General features: G+C 42.3%; 1 pseudogene; it reads right to left on the bottom strand.

Annotated features, from left to right (window-relative positions):
• Positions 1-16: 16 nt before the first annotated feature.
• Positions 17-8,468, bottom strand: part of LOC102769668 — a 20,997-nt pseudogene continuing 12,545 nt past the window's right edge.

Raw genomic sequence — 8,468 nt, 5'->3', positions numbered from 1 at the left:
ATTTGAACCAGAGGAGCTAACAATCTTGGGATTTAAGAACTAAGTGCTTCTCATAAGTTGTAGAAGGCTACAGAAAAAAAAAAAAGAAAAAAGAAAAAAAAGAAAGGAGTACATTTCCGGACCAGTGCTTGGAGCATAGTAGGGTTTCTCAGTAAAACACGAACTACTCTGAACACTAGAGTTACCATCAGAGGAGGATGAGCTGCCAGAGGATGGGTGAATAGGGTTCAGTGGGCTGTGCACAGGAAGCTTCCTTAGACACCTGTAGCCTCGGTAAAGGAGGCCTTTTCATCTCTGCGGCCAACAGTGGAGAATCTGCTTCTATCGAAACCACCCATTCCTTTCTGAGGGCTCACTTAATTAGGTCATGTTGGCCAGGGTAATCTCCCTGTATGGATGTCAGTTGTGTCATGCACATAACCTCTTCCTAACTATGACTATCTGACATTTTTATAAACCCTGGAGATTACACAGGCTGTGTAGCCCACAGAACATGAATCTGGGGTAGTTTTTTTAGAATTCTGCTTACTACCTATGGGACACCTAGGATTACCTTAAATGGAGGCTTTTTCATCTTCATGAGCTGGGCATTTATAGGCCAGGAATAGAAATTGGAGCGGGGACTATCTCTGGGCTAGTAACCACAACAACATCAACAAAACATCTTTTTAAAGGCAAAGCAGTTTTATTTTTATTTGGTTTTAGGGATATGAGTTTTACAGATACCTTAAGTATTACAAAATTCTCGAGAACTTCAGACTAAATAAAAAAAACACACCCAATAACACAAAAGAGTTTTCCCTTGCATCGGGGATGCTTGAACAAAGGAAATTGGAAGAAGAAAACAAAAAAAAAATACTTCCTACTAAGGCTACATGAATGAAAGCCCAAAGCCAACAATGCAGTTTCATGGCGGTGAGGTCACCTGTAGATATCTACAAGAATGTTACATGTGCGGAGGCAGGAGTATTTGAGGACAGTCAACACTCACGGAACTGGGGAGTCTGGTCATATATTTTGATGAGTGACTGCTGACAACTTTTAAATCCCACCTCTTCCTCTCCATGTGCTCCACTTGTGGAGCAGTTGATAAGAAAGCCTGGACACTCCTTTGATGCCAGTGAAAGATTTCTGACCACCCAAGTCCCTATCTGCACATGAGAACACACACATTGGCCTCATAATCTAACCACAGGAAGCACTCGGATACTCTAGTTTCCTGTTCTCTAAAACGGTTTTAGAAATGTCCAAGAGACTTGCCCTGCTTTCCAGAGAAACATCAATTCTCTATAATAATTAAAGTGTAATATGCTAAATAGACTAGACATCCTTCCAGACATCCTTCCTGGATGAAACCGGGGCTGCAGCTGCAGGGAAGGATCCAGGCAGCTTCCATGGCTGCAAAGGCCTACTCTTGCACGAATTTCATGCATCAGGCCTCTAGCCCTATACAATAAAAGGTCAATATGCAAATAGGCTGAATGGTGGAACAACCAGTCACTATGACACACACTGACCACCAGGGGGCAGATGCTCAATGCAGGAGCTGCCCCCTGATGGTCAGTGCACTACCACAGGGGAAGCACCATTCAGCCAGAAGCCCTGCGCAAGGCTCATGGCTGACAAGCGCAGCGGCAGTGGCAGGAACCTCTCCCACCTCCAAGGCAGTGCTAAGGATGTCTGGCCGAGAGCGGGCCTCAGCCATCAGTTGGACATCCCTCGAGGGCTCCCAGTCTGTGAGAGAGCACAGGCCTAGCTGAGGGCGCCCCCCCCCCTCCCCACCAAGTATACAAATTTTGTCCACTGGGCTTCTAGTGTGAGTAACAAACCTCTTGGAGCCTCTCAGTGTGTGTGTGGTGTCATCAGTTTTGATAAATATTGAGTAAAAGTCCCTCCTGAATGTTCAGGATGGCCACAATACATAAGATGCTCCTAAAATTTATGTGATCAACTATTACATGCTAGAAAGAAATATTCTTCAATTGAATAATTGTAGCCCATGTCTTCCTTTTCTTTCTTTTCTTTTTTGCCTGAAAAGTCCTCTTTTGATCTCTTCTCCTCTGAATCCTGCCCTTTTAAAAAGTATTACTCAAAAAAATCAAACCAATGATACAAATTAACATTAAAGAATAGTGTAATTTTAATCACATTGATTAGGCAAACTAAAAGAAGATATATAATTTAGTTGGTATGAACTATGGGAATATTCACACAATACTAATTAAGTCTACAAAGTTGTAGATGTTCTGAAATATAGATTAGAAATATGCATTAAAAATCCTAAACAATGTTCGTACTATAAACCAGAGATTTATAGATTTAAAGTAAGGCAGTAATAAGAAGAAATATGCAAAGATATTGAAAACTTAATGGCATTAATTACACACAATACATATAGTTATATATTTAGTACCCAGTAAGTTAATGAGGTTAATATTAATGGAAACAAAATAGGGAATCAAGACATGACTGCAGTCTCCCATTCAGAATGGAGATTTACATCTTCATCTTTCCCACAAATATATATTGTCAGAGTGAAAAAATACAATAAAATTATTATCCAAAAAATATTCTGTAATAGTTAAATGAAAATATTATAAAATTTATAAGTCATATCAAACATTAATGGAATTATATTGGTTTTTCCTATATTTGATAAGTTTGTTTGATTAAAATTATGTTGACAATATGTCATAAAAAATAAGAATATTTTAATTTAGGTCTAAATACTCACATTTGGCTAGTTATTATCATTTGGGTCAAGGTAGATCTGGATATTCCTTATATACTTAGTCAACAAGCATTATATTATTGCCTACTATACACCTGTTATTATGTGAAGCACACTTCATTTATTTATTTATTTATTTATTTATGTTAAATTTAGACTATGTGTTAAATAGTATCTCTCAATGTGTGCTTCATAGTGTCTTTGAACTCCCCAAGAAAATGTAGGGATCTGCAAGGTTAAAGTTAGCCTATATAATAAAAGGGTAATATGCAAATTGACCCTAACAGTGGAATGACCAGACTGACCATTGGACCAGTCACTATGCGGTGCACTGACCACATTTTGATCTCTTAACCTGGCCTAATGGAGAATGGGAAACTGGGGTTGGGTGATGGGGTATGCGGGTGGTGCCAGGCCAAGGCCCCTGCCTCACCAGTCACCCCACACACAGAGGGAAACCTGCAGCAGGGGTAAGGCTGGCGAACGGGTGGGAACAGCTGACTTCTCAGTCCCTTTCCCCAGCCGTCAGACACTGATCAGGAGGTTGGTGGCAACGGGGGCCAGAGCCAGGGCTAGCAACCGCCCCGTGCCTGAATTGCATGCGCCGGGCATCTAGTTTTCATAATAAAACAGATGTGTGTGTTTTTCTTTTTCACTGAGTTGATATTTGTACTGATGGTGGGTAAAGCTGATGGGCCTTAGCATGAATCAAGCATGGGCACCAGACTGGGTACTAGTTGCCATTCTGTTCTTCACCACCATGCACTCACAAGAAAAATGAAATGCTGGTTTCACTTGACGGACACATGCAAATTAACTATGACTCAACCATACACATCCTTTTAATGTGTCTGTGAAAAAAAATCACAAAGACACATGAAGCATTTCTGTTGCATATTGAAATACAGTAGAGACCTCCAGGAAAGCACATGTGTGATTGATATGCAAGCTAAAATTGCTTCTTTCTTCATGGAACTCAATTTTTACCTGAATGACTATAGGAGAGAAAAATGATGGTTATTCAGACTTGGGTATTTGTAGACATTTTGATGAAAAGTAAGATTGTCACCTCAAGGAAAATAGTTGAAAGTATTTTTGCCAATAATAAATTCTAAGATTTCAAATGAAAATTAGATTTTGGAAAATGTGCATTTGCCAATATGAATATGACAGACGATTTCACAATATACAAAAATTTTATGATAAGATTGATGATGCTATTAATGGTTGTGATTTTTTTCATATATATAATTTTACATTATATATACAAACTGTCAAAGTTTGGGAGATCTGCATGAATTAATATGTTATAAATGATCAAATCACAATATTACAAAATCAGGCATGGACAAAAGATGTATTAAAATGCAGGATAGACCAATAAATATTAGCCTAACAAAGTCCAAAGTTCTTTAAAACTCTTTTTTTAGGTATTACATTGTAACTAATATTAAGAAAGGAACATTTGTTGAGTTCTATGCAGTTTCAAAAAAGATTATCCACAAAAATCTAAAACGCCTCTTGAAATAAATTCTATCTTTCCAATTACATATCTAAGATATACTTACACCAAAATACCATATTTCACTTTCCTGAATGTAGATAGAGAATATGGTTGTCCATTATTAGGCCAGACCTTAAAGAGATATAAAATGAAAACAAATGACACACTGAATAATTTTTTTAAAAAATATATATAGAGTCATTTTCACAAAACATTACATATATGTTTGCAATTACTTTTGAACAACAAATAAATAATTAAAATTAAAATATTTATTTCTCATAATACTATTGAAAGCTAAAACGCACATAAGCATTCTACAGGGTTTTCAATAAAATTTAGAGTATAAAGGGTGTTGAGGCAAAAAAAAAAAATATAGAAACACTGTGCTAAATGACTAAGAAATAAAGAATATGGTAAAAGTCCTTTGGTTAATCTCTTCTCACCCCCACTCCACCCTTATGCACAATCCATGGATACAGACAATAGTGCCTTGAAGGCCTGGAGAGAAAGTGAGTGTGGGATGGAAGGAGTCAATGGGGGAGGGGGCATCTTTAATACTTTCAACAATAAAGATAAACTTAAAAAAAACAAAGAGAAAAAAAGAAAATGATAAAAATCAATTTCATTCTTTTTTTCTACATTCTAATCCTAGATTTATTCAACACAATTCTTTTACTCTACACAACAAAGTATAAACACATTATCTAAAATGCTACAACGTTACAAAAAAATTCAAAACAGAAAATTCCTAGTACTGACGGTACAATAATAGCCGGAAAAGCAATGTACACGTTGCCAAGGTAACCCCAAAACCACCAAGAAGGGGGTGAAGGCCTGTGATGACCTTGCAGGGCTCTCAGTTTGCTCACCAGCTCCAGAGAAAAAGGAGATGGGCCATATGGGTGTATGTACACGAGTCCATGTGAAAACAGAGCCATTTACAGCAGCTAGCATGGGATGTTTCCAGAGTCAGCAGAAGTCAAGCAGGGGAGCGGCCAGGCTAACAGGGACAGCAGCTGCAGTAGGTGCGCCCTTTCCTGAAGGATGGGCCTGGGTCCTCTCTGAATTGGAACCCTGCGCGCCCAGGGGGGCCCTGCCACCTGGAACCCTGCTCTGTTCCTGCCGGCTCCGCCACTGAACTGACCACTGAACTGACTTGCAGAGGCTGGACCCCTGGGCACTTTCTAGCCAGGAAGCCGGAGAGCACCTTCGCAGGCCCAGCCCCCACCAGCAGCACTGCTGCAGCCCAGCGTGGCCTTCGGAGCAAACCTCTCATGCTCCTCAGGAAGCCTGCCCCTGACTGAGGATTCCTTTCCCGCTGACTGTCCTTCAGCCAGAAAAGTGACAGAACTGAGTTGGATGGCATGTAAGTTCGGGGCAGGGCTTGGGAGGCTCGCTTATCAGGAGGAATTGGAGCTGGAGCGGCTCCTGAGAAGGCCGGCGGTGGGTGGGCTGGATCACCTTCACACAGCGGACCTGCGCCAGGGGCAGCGGGACCTTCTCTGCATTCGTGGAGGTGACCACAGCCACCCGGGAGGTGGTGGTAGCATTCTCCTGGGAGGACTGACTCGCCTGGGGGTGGCCTAGGCCAGGCGCCAGCACAGCAGTGGCGGTGACTTCCCGGCCATCAGCGTGTCCTCCATCCATGAGCTTCAGCGCCTTCTCAGCTTCATCTGATTCTCCAACTCCACGCATGCAGAGCCTACAGGGAGACGGGGGTGCATCCTTGCTGCAGGCATGTCCATCGTTTTCATGTTCCCAGAGGTGCAGACTAGCTCCGTGATGTGATCCTGGGTCACGTTCCTGGGGAGCCTGCCGATATGCACCCTGGTGGGTTTCGGGGAAGGGCTCCGCCATCTCCTCCCTTTTCATCTCTTTGGGGTGGTTTGGATTTGGAGCGGGAACGCAGCCTGTGGTCATGTCTGCGCAGAGAAGGACTCTGGCGCCGGAGGAGCTGCTGCACCTGGAGCTTCGGGATGTGCTGGACCTTCCTGAACGGCTTGAGGCTGATGAAGAGCTGGAGCCGCTGCTTGGGCCAGTGCTAGTCCTGATGCCAGGGCTGGAGGAGGAGCTGGGCCAGGCCTGGTGCTGCTGCTACCGCTGGAAGCGCCCCGCCTCCTTGGAGTTTGATCCCTGCCACGTGCCTTCTCACTGGACTCCTTGGTGGCCCTTTATCTTTGGAGCGATCCTTGGGCTTCTCGCCAGAACAGTCTTTGCATCTGGTAGGAGAAGGAGCCTTAGTGCCGGACTTTCTATTATTTTCTTTGACTCCTAGCAAGCTCTTCTTTCTCACTCCTGACACCCATTCTCCCTTTGGAGGTGTTCAAAGCAGCAATGGCGGCCTCACTTCTCTCAACTCTCACTTCTAACTTGAGTCAGAGAAACGCTCCCCAATAGATTGCAATTTACACCAAAGTGCAGCATCTTCCCGCGACCTCGGCTTGGTCCCGCTCCCCTCAGCCGCAGAGGCCGGCGCCCCAACTTCATTCTTTATGAGAAATTCAGCTACAAAGTTCTGGTAAGGTTTCTCCTCGTGACTCTTTTTATATATCGTACGAATATCAACACATTGCATGTGCTTTTATGTCAGTACATCAACCCAATTATTAGCTCTTTAAGAACAGAGTCCCCACCTAAGTCCTCATTCAACAATGTGTTTAACAAGGCCTGGCAGTAAGGCTGGCCTAAAGGGTTTAATTGTTGAGGACTGCTTAAAGTCATTTAAACCTGATTATTATTTGTTAGTCTTATTTTGATGGTTTAATGTTTTATGGATAGTCTCAGAGAATAAGTTTTCAGTGGGGAAAGGCTCACTTTATCATCAACTAGAGGTCTGATGCACAAAATCCGTGCAAGATTAGGCCTTCCTTTCCTGGCTGCTGACACCAGTTTTCCTCTGGCACCCGGCTTCCCTCCCAGCCCCAGCTTTGTCAGGAAGGTCATCGGGAAGTACATCTGGTATAATTAGCATAGTACACTTTTATTTGTATAGATAGTTAACTCCCTTGTGTAACACCTTGAGAGGGAAAGATTGCAGATTTAGGCTGCCTGTTTAACAAGTAATTATTTGAGTTAATGATAGTTCTGCAGGGTCTGTTGCTTTTTGTGTCATTCTGGCCAAACTCTGTAACTCAAAACAGGGCCATCTTGCTATCAGCTCTTACCTGTGAGGTCCCGTTGTCAAAACCGTCGAGTTGTCAATGCTGCTATGTAAACATGACTCACATCTCACATGCATTACCTGCAGGTGAGGGCACCATGGGGAGAATGGCTTCATTTGGGTTGGACTCTATGAGGCATTTGGGTCAGTAGACTGGTGTCTGTATTTTCTATCTGTGTTCAAGTTGGGAAAAAACAATGAACATAATGTATTAAGCTCTTTTCCTTATGCTTTGTCTATGATTTTATCAATAAAATAGGACCACGTCAGTGCTTCACTATAGACTTGAGCACCCATGATGGCCACTTTCTAAAGTTTCAGGAGTTCAAAATACAAATATGGTAAAAAGAGAGGAAACACTCATTTCATTCATCAGTAGATATGTATCAGTAGTATCTTTTCTGTACACAGTCCTGTTTTAGGTACTGGAGGAAACATGGAAGACAGGAAATACAACATATTAAATTATATGTAAATATATGTATGTAGATATAAATTACCCACACACATTTCTACACATGGCTATACTTTAAGGGCATATCCATCTATCATCTATCTATCTATCTATCTATCTATCTATCATTTATCTTTTTTATTTTTATCTATATTTCTTTAAAACATTAATTTAGCCCCTACCAGTGTGGCTCAGTTGGTTGGACATCATCCTTTGTACTAAAGGGTGGCCAGTTCCATTCCCAGACAGGGCACGTGCCCAAGTTGTGGGTTTAATCCCAGCGGGGGGCATGGGAAGGCAGGAAAACGACATTTCACTCTCACATTGATGTCTCTCTCTCTCCCTCTTACTTTCTTTGTCTCTAAACTCAATACTATATATATTAGAGGCCCGTTGCAGGAAGATTCCTGCAAGAATAAGGCTTCCTCGGGCCAATCGTGCCACCAAGCCCCGTCGCCCAGGGCCACACACCCAGGGGCCTGGATGGCAGCTCGCACTGGCCCGCCCTGCCTGCAGTATGCATATTAGCCACCATCTTTGTTGGTGATTAATTTGCATATTGTTCTGATTGGATGATGGGTGTAGCAAAGGTATGGTGAATTAGCATCTTTGTCTT

Source organism: Myotis davidii, unplaced genomic scaffold (genome assembly GCF_000327345.1).
Source record: "Myotis davidii unplaced genomic scaffold, ASM32734v1 scaffold249, whole genome shotgun sequence".
NCBI lineage: Eukaryota > Metazoa > Chordata > Mammalia > Chiroptera > Vespertilionidae > Myotis > Myotis davidii.
The sequence above is the reverse complement of the archived record's forward strand: the minus strand, read 5'-3'. Positions and strand labels throughout refer to the sequence as shown.